Genomic DNA, 12,157 nt, shown 5'->3' on the forward strand with positions numbered 1-12,157 from the left:
TACTTTTTATTCTTAATTGACCTAACGGATAACAATTTCTTCAAAAGAAAAATAACAGCAATGTATTTGAATATGTATGTCTGTAAATATAATATAAAGCATATAATATTATGTATATCCTTGTATATGTTTATGTATAAGTGAAACGAATGACAACAATGAGAAGAGGGAGGGATTAGGAATATTTTGTTATTGTAAAGTATTTGTTCTGGGCATGAGAGGTACAATGTTATATTTTTAAGATTTTATTTATTTTTGAGAGAGAGTATATACAAGCAGAGGTAGGGGCAGAGAGACAAGCAGACCTCCTGCTGAGTTCAGGGCCCAACGCGGGGCTCAACATGGGGCTCCAGTGGGGGCTCGATCCCAGGACCCGAACATCATGACCTGAGCTGAAATCAGATGATTAACCAACAGAGCCACCCAGGTGCCCAAAATACAGTGTTATTTGAAATTAGACTTGGATTAGTTGTAAACATATATTGCAAACTCTAGGAGAAACCACAAAACAAAGTAAAAAAAAAAAAAGATAGAGAAGAAAAATGGGACTCATATTAAATGTGCAATTAAAACCACAAATGGCGGGCACCTGGGTGGCTCAGTGGGTTAAGCCTCTGCCTTCGGCTCAGGTCATGGTCTCATCATCCTGGAATCGAGCCCCGCATCGGGCCTCTGCTCAGCAGGGAGCCTGCTTCCCCCCTTCTCTCTCTGCCTGCCTCTCTGCCTGATCTCTCTCTCTCTGTCAAATAAGTAAATAAAATCTTTTAAAAAAATTAAAAAATAAAACCACAAATGGCAGAAAAAGAGTGGAAGACTACAACAGGAACAAAGAACAAGTGCAATGAATAGCAAACAGTAACAAAGTTATAGAGAATGATCTAACTCTACCAATAATCTCTTTGAACATCAATGGTCTAAATACACTAATTAAAATGAAGGAGATGTTAAGACATGCCCAAATAGACTGCCAAATAGACAAAGACTGAGGGAGCTTGTCACTAGAACACCTGCCCTATAAGAAATGATAAAGGGATTGCTCCGGGCTCTAACGAGAGACACTAGACAGCAACCTGAAGCCATGTACAGAAATAAAGAACAATGATTAAGGTAGGTACATAGGTACACGTAAAGCCAGTGGTATTACATATTTCATTTGTACCTCTTCTTTATTTCTGTATGATTTATATAAGTGCATAAAGCAATAATTGTAATACTGTATTAATGGGCACTCAATAGATAAAGATGTGATTGTAACAATAACAACGCAAAGAGGAAAGGGATAAAGTAGTAAAGAAACACAGTTTGTGTATATTATTGAAACTAACTTGATATAAATTCAAACTTTGTCATGTAAGGTTTTTTTTAAAAGCTTTTTTTTTTTTTAAAGATTTTATTTATTTATTTGACAGAGAGAGAGATCACAAGTAGGCAGAGAGGCAGGCAGAGAGAGGCAGGAGAGGGAAGCAGGCTCCCTGATGAGCAGAGAGCCCAATGCAGGGCTTGGTCCCAAGACCCTGAGATCACGACCTGAGCCGAAGGCAGAGGCTTAACCCACAGAGCCACCCAGGCGTCCCTGTCATATAAGTTTATAAACTTATAAAGAAGCTATAAAGTTAATATGTCAATTGCAATCCCAGGGCAACCACTAAAAGAAAAAAAATAAAAATTATACAAAAAAATAAATGAAAAGGAAATCAAATCAATTAAATAGAAAAAAAAGTTGAGCAAAGAAATGGCAGTAAATGGAATAACTGAAGAACAAAAAGATGTCAGACACAACACAAACAGCAAAATGGCAGAAGTATGTACTTCCTATCAGTAGGTATTTTAAATATAAATGCATTAAACTTTCCAATAAAAAGCAGATATTGGCAGAATGAATATTTTTAATAAATATTTTATTTATTTATTTATTTATTTGACAGAGAGAGATCACAAGAGAGGAGGAAGCAGACTCCCCACTGAGCAAAGAGCCCAATGCAGGGCTCGTTCCCAGAACTCTGAGATCATGACCTGAGCCGAAGGCAGAGGCTTTAGCCCACTGAGCCACCCAGGCACCCCACAGAATGAATTTTTTAAATGATCCCAACTATATGTCTAAAGGGGACAAACTTTCTACCCAAGGCCATAAACAGGCTGAAAGTAAAAGGATGGAAAAATATAATTCTATGCAAATAGTAACCAAAAGACAGGTGGGATGATATACCAATATGAGGCAAAGGAGCTTTTTAAAAAAATATTTTATTTATTTATTTGATAGACATCACAAGTAGGCAGAGAGGCAGGCAGAGAAAGAGGAGGAAGCAGGCTCCCTGCGGAGCAGAGGGCTCGATCCCAGAACCCTGAGATCATGACCAGAGCAGAAGGCAGAGGCTTTAACCCACTGAGCCACCCAGGTGCCCCGAGGCAAAATGAACTTTAAGTAAAAAACTATTACAAGAGACAAGGAAGGACATTATAACCACAATCAATCCATTGAGGGGTTGTGAAAATTATAAAACTATATATACACCTACAAAGAGCCCCAAAACTGACAGAATTGAAAGGATAAATACACGTGGTTCTACAATAAAAGCTGGAGACTGGGGCGCCTGAGTGGCTCATTCAGTAAATTGTCTTTGGCTCAGGTCATGATCCCAGGGTCCTGGAATCGAGCCCCGCATTGGGCTCTCTGCTCAGCAGGGAGCCTGCTTCCCCCTCTCTCTCTGCCTGCCTCTCTGCCTACTTGTGATCTCTGTCAAATAAATATATAAAATCTTTAAAAAAAAAAAAAAAGCTGGAGGCTCAATAGTCTATGCTCAATAATGGATAGATAAAGAGAAGATCAATAAGGAAACAGAGAACTTGAAAAACACTACACCAAGGAAACCAAACAGACATATGTAGAACATTCCATTCAACAACAGCAGAATACACAAGTGTATATGGAACATTCTCCAGTTAAAGCATAAGTTAGATCACAAAACAAGTCTCGGGAAATTTGTAAAGATTGAAATCATCCAAAGTATCTTCTTTGATCACAGTGGAATAATATTAGAAATCTTAGAGAGATTACAAATCTTGGACACACTCTTAGACAACTTACGGGTCACAGAAGTCATAAATAAAATTAAAAAATACTTTGAAGGCGGTCAAAAGGTACAAGCTTCCATCTGTAAGATAAATAAGTGCTAGGAATGTACTATACAGCATGATGAGTTTAGTTAAGTTAACTCTGCTGTATGCCAGACAAGATAGTCATTAAGAGAGTAAATCCTTTAAGTTCTCATCACAAGGAGAACAATTTTTTTCTTTCTTTTCTTCTCATTGTTTCTATATGATGTTAACTCAACCCATTGTGGCAATCACTACAATGTATGTAAATCAAAACATCATGTAGGTGATACTGGTCAATTATTTCTCGATAAAACTGGGAAAAACAATTATTTATTTAGCTGAAGAAAAAAGAGAAAATACTTTGAATGAATGAAAATAAAAACACAACCTACCCAAACCTATAAGAATATAGCAAAAGCAGTGCTCTTTGGGGAATTTATAGTTATAAGTGTTTACATTAAAAAAAAAAAAAAAGAAAAAGAAACAGTGGGGCCTGGGTGGCTCAGTTGCTTGAGCGTCTGCCTAGAGCTTAGGTCATGCTCCCGTGGTCCTGGAATCGAGTTCCAGGTCAGGCTCCCTGCTCGGCTGGGAGTCTGTTTCTCCCTCTCCCTTTGTCCTTCCCCTTCTCTCTCTCTCTTTTTCAAAAGAATAAATAAAACCTTAAAAAAAGAAAGAAAGAAAAAGAAGAAATTAAGTTGGTGAACACCTTCTATAGTTGAACTGCTGCATATACTTCACCACCCATTCCACTCCAGGTTTATGCCTTAAATAAACAGTTAAATATGTTCTCTTACGATATGTACAGGGATGCTCACAGGACCAGTATTTGAAATCATAAGAATTTAGAAATAATTAAAATGTCTATTGGCAGAGGAATAGATGATAAATTTTAGTATATGCATACATGAAGGCATTCCGCAGTTCTGGAAATGAATTATACAGAGCTGAATGAATCATGATAATTAAATTAAATGATATAATTAAATTATATAATTTAAATATAATTATAAATTATAATGATATAATTAAAGTATTAAAACAGAAAATAATACTATAATTATGGCTTTGATTTAATTTGCACACATATATAATGAAGCCTAAAGCAATAAGTAAAATTTGTAACCACTATTTTAAGTTCAAAATGATGATTAACTCTGGTTGGGAGGTTGGAAAATGAGATCCAGAAAGATTAGGCAATGGTTCTCAATTGAAATATTTCATATTTTAAGCTGGATTGTAAGTATATTGTATATTGATATTTAGGATATAATTCTCTCTCCCTGTCTCTCAATTTCTCTTCTTTTTGAAATCACTTCTTTACTTTAGTTTTATTTTAAAATAAAATGTATAAACATATATTCTAATAAAATGAAGTTATGAAATCAATAACACAACTTTATGCTTTAACAAAATAGGGGGAGAAAAGAGCAAGCTAACCTCAAAACTTAGAAAAGATGAAAGTAGTAAGTATTAGAACTGATAAAAATGAAATACAGCATAGAAAAATAATAAAGTATCAATGAAACCAAATGTTGTTCTTTGAAAACATTGACAAAATTGACAAATATTCAAGACTGACCAAGAAAACAACTACCCCCAAGTACTAGAGAGTAAGCAAAGGCAGATGGAAATTGAAGGGAAGTCTGCAGGTGGAACTAGGTAATATCCATGGGAGAGCTCCCTGATTTTATAGCTCTTTGCCTGAGGGCAAGTCCCAGTTGGTACCAAACTGGACAGCCAATACTCCAGTATAAAACATGCAGTCTTACTGGTTTAAAGGGAAAGGTGATATGGTTTTGGGCAGCAGGTGGAAACAAATAAATAAATCCCAGCAAAGACCATATTAACTTTGCCCCAAGGCCTCTTGCTGACCTCTGACTTACACATGCACAGTCACATGCTAAACAACCCAGCTAAGCTAAGCTCAGTGATTCAGAGTTTAACTGTTGCCCACTACAGGAAAGACAAGACTTTGGAATTTGAGTTCAGCCAAAGGGACTGCCCTGTAAAGGTAAAAGAGAGAAATAAGAATTCTTCAAAGGAACATAACCGAATTTAAGTCTTTTCAATGTATTATCTACAACGTCCAGGGTAAATTCCATATTATTAGACATACAAAGAAATAGGAAAATGTGACCCACTCCCCCCCCATGATGGTAATTAATAGAGACCAACACCAAGATGACTTAGCTGTAGGCATAACCAGTAAGATATAAAGCAGCCACCATATGGAGCTAGAGAGTATAATGCTGTGCAAAATAGTTTCATCAGAGAAAGACTAATACCATCTGATTTCACTCATATGTGGAAAAAACAAAAACAAGAGGGAAAAATAAGAGAGAGAGAAAAATCAAGAAAAAGACTCATAACTACAGAGAACAAACTGAGGGTTGCCAGACAGGAGGTCAGTAGAGGGATGGGTGAGATGAGTAACGGGATTGAGGAGGGCATTTGTGACGAGCGCTCGGTAGCGTCTGCCAGTGCTGAATCACTGTATCGTACACCTGAAACTAATGCAGCACTGTATGTTGCCTAACTGGAATGAAAATAAAAACGTAAAAGAAAAATAAAGCAGCCGTCATAATAATGCTCAAGGATGTGAAGGAAAATAAGCTCATAATGAATTAATGGATAGGATACCTCAGGGAAAAAATAAAACTATGAAAAGGACCAAATTTTCTTTTCTAGAAGTAAAATGTTCTTTACTAGAATACTTTGCTATTTTCTTGATTAGTAGAGTATTCTAGTGAAGTATTCTAGAAGTGAAACTACAGTATGTGGAAAAAATTAAATTTCTCTAAGTGGGCTTAAAAGCATATTGACAATGACAGATAAAAGAGTCAGTGAACCTGAGGACAGATTAGTAGAAATTATCCAAACTGAAGATGAGAAAACAAAAATTGGGGAAAAAATAAAACCAGAGCCTCAGGGGCCTGTGGGACAATGCCAAATATTTTGTCATTTATCCAATTAAGTCTCACAAGGAAAAAAAAAATAAAAGAGAGAGAAGAATTAAAAAAAAAAAAGCTTGCAAAAATAATGGCTGAAATTTCCTCATATTTAGTAAAAACATGAACTTACATATTCAAGAATACTAATAAATTCCAGAGAATGAATGTGAAGAAAATGACAACGAGGAAAATCATAGTCCAATAGACTTCAGAAGATGAGCCACGAACTTCTAGAGAGCTCTGAGACCTTCCTGTAGTCTTACAAGATCAAATTTCTCAAAATAATGTGGAGATAACATGCACCCTTTTCATTGTTTGACACCTACACTAACGAGGCAAAAGTAGGAGTTGTGAAAGGGCTGGCACTTCACCATAAATCAAGGCAGTGATACAAAACTATAGCAACATTCATGATCATTTATACCACCAGAAACTCTGATTTAAAAAACAAAGAAAGGGGAGTGGGAGGCATGTGGGTGGCCAGTCTGTTAAGTGTCTGCCTTTGGTTTAGCTCATCACCTCCAGGTCCTAGGGCTGAGCGTCTGTCATGTTGGGCCTCCTACTCGGTGGGGAGTCTTCTCTCTCTCTCTCTCTCTCTCTCTCTCTCTCTCTCTCTCTCTCTTCCCCCACCCCTCCCCACTGCTCATTCTCTTTCTCTCAAATAAATAAAATCTTTTTTAAAAAGGAAAGAAAGAGCCAGCTTTAAGAATGTCTTGATGAATCGGTAAAAATTATTAATTTTATTAAATCTTGGACCCTTGAGCATTTATCTTTTTAAAATTAATAGACTTTCTTAGAGCAGTTTTAGGTTTACAGAAAAATTAAGCACATACTACAAAAAGTTCGCACATCCTCTTTTTTCTCTACTCATAGTCACCCTATTTTTAGCATCTTGCATTAGTGTGACCCATTTGCTATAAGTGATGAGCCAATACTGATACATTATTATTAACTAACATCCATAGTTTGCTTTAAAGCTCATTGTTTGAGTTGCAAAGTTCTATGGGTTTTGTACGTCATATATACACCACTGCAGTATCATAAGTAGTTCCAATGCCTAAAAAAACCCCATGCTTCCCCAATTCATTCTTTCCCTTTGCCCTTAACATCTTGGAAATAACTGATACGGTACTGTCCCCAGAGTTTTGCCTTTTCCAGAATGTCATATAGCTGGAATCATCCACATGAAACCTTTTCAGATTGGCTTCTTTCAGTTATCAAGACACGTTTAATTTTCTTCCATGTCTTTTGTTTGGTCATTTCTTTATGTTGCTGAAAAATAAGTATCCCATTGTATTGACCTAACAGTTTATTTATCTAGTCACCCATTGAAGGACACCTTGGTTCCATCCAAGGTTTGGCAATTATGCACAGAGCTGCTATAAACATTCACATGCAAGTTTTTGCAAGGACATGTTTTCAACTTACTTATTTAAATACCAAGGAGTGTGGGTGTTGGATTGTATGCTAAGACTGTGTTTAAATTCGTAACAAAATGCCAAAATGTCTTCCACAGTGGTTGTAACATTTGGCATTCCTACCAGCGATGAATGGGTTCCTGCTGTTTCCAATCCTTGCCAAGATTTGGAGATGTTAGCATTTTGGATTTTAGCCATTCTAATAGGTGTGTAGTGATATCTCATTATTTTCATTTGTGTTTCCCTCATGACATATGATGTTGAACATCTTTTCATATACTTATTTGCCATCTGTATGTCTTCTTTGGTGAGGTGTTTCTGTTCAGATCTTCTACTCATCTTTCCATTGGATTGTTTAAATATATCTTTTTTTAAAGTTTGTTTGTTTACTCATTTATTTGTTTAAGTAATCTCTACATCCAATGTGGGGCTCAAACTCATGACCCTGAGATCAAGAGTCACATGCTCTTCCAACTGAGCCAGCCAGGCACCCCACATACAGCTTTCTAATATTTTGTATGATGAAACATACACATAAAGCACTAATGCCACATATGGACGTATGAAGGTTTTCTAGAAGAAAAACACTTGGGTGATTGACTTGTGAGCTGAACTAGCCAATTTTTCACAGAGCATCATTTTTGCTTAAAAGAATGACTGACAAACTATGGAACTTCAGAATTGGGTAATGACAGACTTTGTCTTGAAAAGAAAGTAAATAAGCTTGTCATTTCAAGAGGAAAAACTGACAATATAAATATAAAATTCAAGCTTTCAAGCAAAAATTAGAATTTTGGAACCCTTGTATCATCCAACATAAGCCTGACAGTTTTTCAATACTCTAAACCTTTTCTGCTAAGATTGGTAGTGATATTAATGAATGCCATTTGAAAAATTTGTACAATGAAATGTGTCAACATTTGAAAGATCTACATAACCCAGTGAACCAATATTCTACATCAAAAGCCACTGCTAAGAAAATGAAAAGGTGGGACATAGACTAGGAGAAATGATTTGCAAAGCATCTATCTAACAAAAGATTGTTATCCAAAAATACAAAGCTCTACAACTCAGTATTAAAAAGTCAAACAATCCGGGCGCCTGGGTGGCTCAGTGGGTTAAGCCGCTGCCTTCGGCTCAGGTCATGATCTCAGGGTCCTGGGATCGAGTCCCGCATCGGGCTCTCTGCTCAGCAGGGAGCCTGCTTCCCTCTCTCTCTCTCTGCCTGCCTCTCCATCTACTTGTGATTTCTCTCTGTCAAATAAATAAATAAAATCTTTTAAAAAATAAATAAATAAATAAAAAGTCAAACAACCCAATTAAAAATGGGCAAAAGATTTAAACCAAGATTTCACAAAGGAAAGTATAGGAATGCCATGAAAACATGAATTAGTGCTCAAAATCACTAGTCAGTGAGATACTATTGTAAGTGCATCAGAGTGGCTAAAAGAAGAAGACCGACGATACCAAAGGTCAATTCTTACATGCTGCTACTAATCTAAGCTGTGTTGAAAAACATTGATAAATGCATATGTAAGGATTACCTGAGAAGGAGTATAACTGAACTCTGTGGGAAGATGGGAATATTCCATATGGTGATAGGGTTTGGGGTTACTCAAGCATACTTATTTGCCAAAATTCATTGAATGGTACACTCAAGATTGTGCATTCACTATATAAAAAGCTTACATCACAAAAACACATAAATAAATACTGAACTCTAATTAATGATTGGCATGCTAAGTACTGGGTGAATTACACTGATGTTCACAACTTACTACAAATGCGTTAAAAAAAATAAGATGGACTGGGACACCTGGGTAGCTCGGTTGGTTAAGCACTTGATGCTTGGTTTCAGCTCAGGTCATGATCTCAGGGTCGTGAGATGGAGCCCTTCATCAGGCTTTGTGCTCAGTGCAGAGTCCCCTTGAGATCCTCTCCCTCCCTCTCCCTGTGCCCCTCCCCCCATCTCCCACTCCCACTCACTCCCTCTTGCCTTGTTTTAGAAAAAACAAGATGGATTGATAGATCAATAGAGGGGTCGACAGACAGATGTTTGGATAAATATGTGACAAAGCAAATTAATTGCTAATTGTAGAACCTGGGTGGTGAGTATACATTAACTGACTTCATTTCATTATTTTTCAGTATATTTGACAATTTTTCATTTTTTTCAGTATATTTGACAATTTTCATAACAAAATGTTAAGAGTTATGTATAAAAGAAAATACAATTGACTTCAGATGTCAATACTCTGGAATATTTTCCTAGTTATTTCTAATAGTGCACATTAATTTTATAAAGAAAAAATCACTTTATATTTTTAAAGCTTCCTACAATTTCCATGAAGCAGAAAAAAGAAATAGATGTTTTTTCATCATATACTAATCAGCAGAATATAGTTTTCTACCTATACAATTAATCCATTATAAAGGCAAACTTTATACTAAAGATATGGGGAAAAGGACTTCATTGTCCCACAGAGCAATTAGTTTAATAAAGATAAATTACTCAAAGCACATTTTCTTTGAGCATTCACAGGGCATTGCATGGATGGTATGAATCTGATTTTAGATGTCCTCAAGAGTTTCACAGCCTAATTATATCATAGCCACTAAGTAGTTGCTGGATTTTATTTAGAAAATGTAACTTCTCTATTATAGGTATCTTTAAAATCGATTTTAAAATGCCTTCACTTGGGGCGCCTGGGTGGCTCAGTGGTTTGGGCTGCTGCCTTCGGCTCGGGTCATGATCTCAGGGTCCTGGGATCGAGCCCCGCGTCGGGCTCTCTGCTCCGCAGGAAGCCTGCTTCCCTTTCTCTCTCTCTCTCTCTGCCTGCCTCTCTGCCTACTTGTGATCCCTGTCTGTCAAATAAATAAATAAAATCTTTAAAAAAAAAATAAATAGGAGGCCCCGCCTTTCCGCGCCGCCTGGGTGCTGCTTGTTTTCCCGCTGCCGCCAGTTACCGAGGATCATCTATCCTTTGGTACAGGCAAATAAAGCAAATAGCAATTGATCAGGAACGAATATTCTAGAAATTAATGAGATTAATCTTTACTAATAAAGGAAGAATGGCATTGAAGGAGATTTCCAGCAACAAGTGCTTTGAAGGGTTGCAGAAAGTTTTTGAACATGACAGTGTTGAACTGAGCTGCAAAATGAAATTTGGTATCTACTTACCACCAAAGTCAGAGACTGAAAAATGCCCTGCACTGTATTGGCTGTCTGGTTTGACTTGCACAGAGCAGAATTTTATATCAAAGGCTGGTTATCAGCAAGCTGCCTCCGAACATGGCCTCATCATCATTGCTCCAGATACCAGCCCTCGGGGCTGCAGTATTAAAGGAGAAGATGAGAGCTGGGACTTCGGCACCGGTGCTGGATTTTATGTGGATGCCACTGAAGATCCTTGGAAGACTAACTACAGAATGTACTCTTATGTAACTGAGGAGCTTCCCCGGCTCATAAATGCCAATTTTCCAGTGGACCCCCAAAGGATGTCTATTTTTGGCCACTCCATGGGAGGCCATGGAGCTCTGATTTGTGCTTTGAAGAATCCTGGAAAGTACAAATCTGTGTCGGCATTTGCTCCCATTTGCAACCCAGTGCTCTGTCCTTGGGGCAAAAAAGCCTTTAGTGGATATTTGGGAACAGATCAAAGTAAATGGAAGGCTTATGATGCTACCCACCTTGTGAAGTCCTACCCAGGTTCCCAGCTGGACATACTGATTGATCAAGGGAAAGATGACCAGTTCCTTACAGATGGACAGTTACTACCTGATAACTTCATAGCTGCCTGTACGGAAAAGAAAGTCCCTGTTGTTTTTAGACTACAAGAGGGTTATGATCATAGCTACTACTTCATTGCAACCTTTATTACCGATCACATCAGACATCATGCAATATACCTGAATGCATGAAAAACTTCAGATAAGAAAATTTGTTCGAGATTATACAAAATTTGCTCAAGATTATAGAAAGGGAAAAATGATTTCAAGACATTGATTTCATAGTGCTAAAAATGCATTATTCCATAGTTGAATCACTTTATGGATAAATATGTAAAACCTGCTTATGATTTAAAAGTTGTCCTACCAGTGTTTGTATGGGAAATATTTAATATTTTACAGCTGTCAAGGTCATTTGAAAATCATTGTTGTATTAACCTCAAACCACAGAACATATGAATATAATCCCATTTTAATCATAGAATACTAACTCAGGAATAGGTGTTAAATAGGTGTTAAAGTAATTTAGCCTAAACCCTTCAGTTTGCCAGACTTGAAGACTGTGAAAGCATGGTCTGTCTTCATTATGTTCACTGTTAGATCTCTAAGTGGTTAGCAACTACTTGGCTTTTAATAGGCATTTAATAACTATGTCTTGTTAAATAAGGAAGTAGGCTCAGAAAGGTTAAGTAAATTCTCCATCATTACACATTTATTTGTGAGACAGCCAAGATTAGAAGCCAGATTTCCTAAACCCATTTCACTGAAATTTCTTATCTCTTCAGCCAAACAGATTTGTGGACCTTGATTTCTGGAATCTCCTAAGAGACAAGAATTAAACAATAAGATTCAATCTGAAAATAGGAAATAAGGAAAGTTGTTTCATATGTTACTGTAAACACAGTATTTTCCTTCAGTTACATGGAGAAATTTAGTTTGGTGAGCTCACCAAGAATAGTAACC

The 12,157-nt window shown here is 36.9% G+C and overlaps 1 pseudogene across 1 annotated transcript; it reads left to right on the forward strand.

The window, feature by feature from the left end:
* The first annotated feature begins 10,377 nt into the window (after positions 1-10,377).
* Positions 10,378-11,564, forward strand: LOC309846212 (S-formylglutathione hydrolase pseudogene; annotated as a pseudogene). The gene has a single exon. The product of its transcript is annotated as an S-formylglutathione hydrolase pseudogene (transcript).
* The last annotated feature ends 593 nt before the right edge of the window (positions 11,565-12,157 follow it).

The sequence above is a fragment of the Mustela nivalis genome, assembly GCF_964662115.1.
Source record: "Mustela nivalis genome assembly, chromosome: 13".
NCBI classification, from domain to species: Eukaryota; Metazoa; Chordata; class Mammalia; order Carnivora; family Mustelidae; genus Mustela; species Mustela nivalis.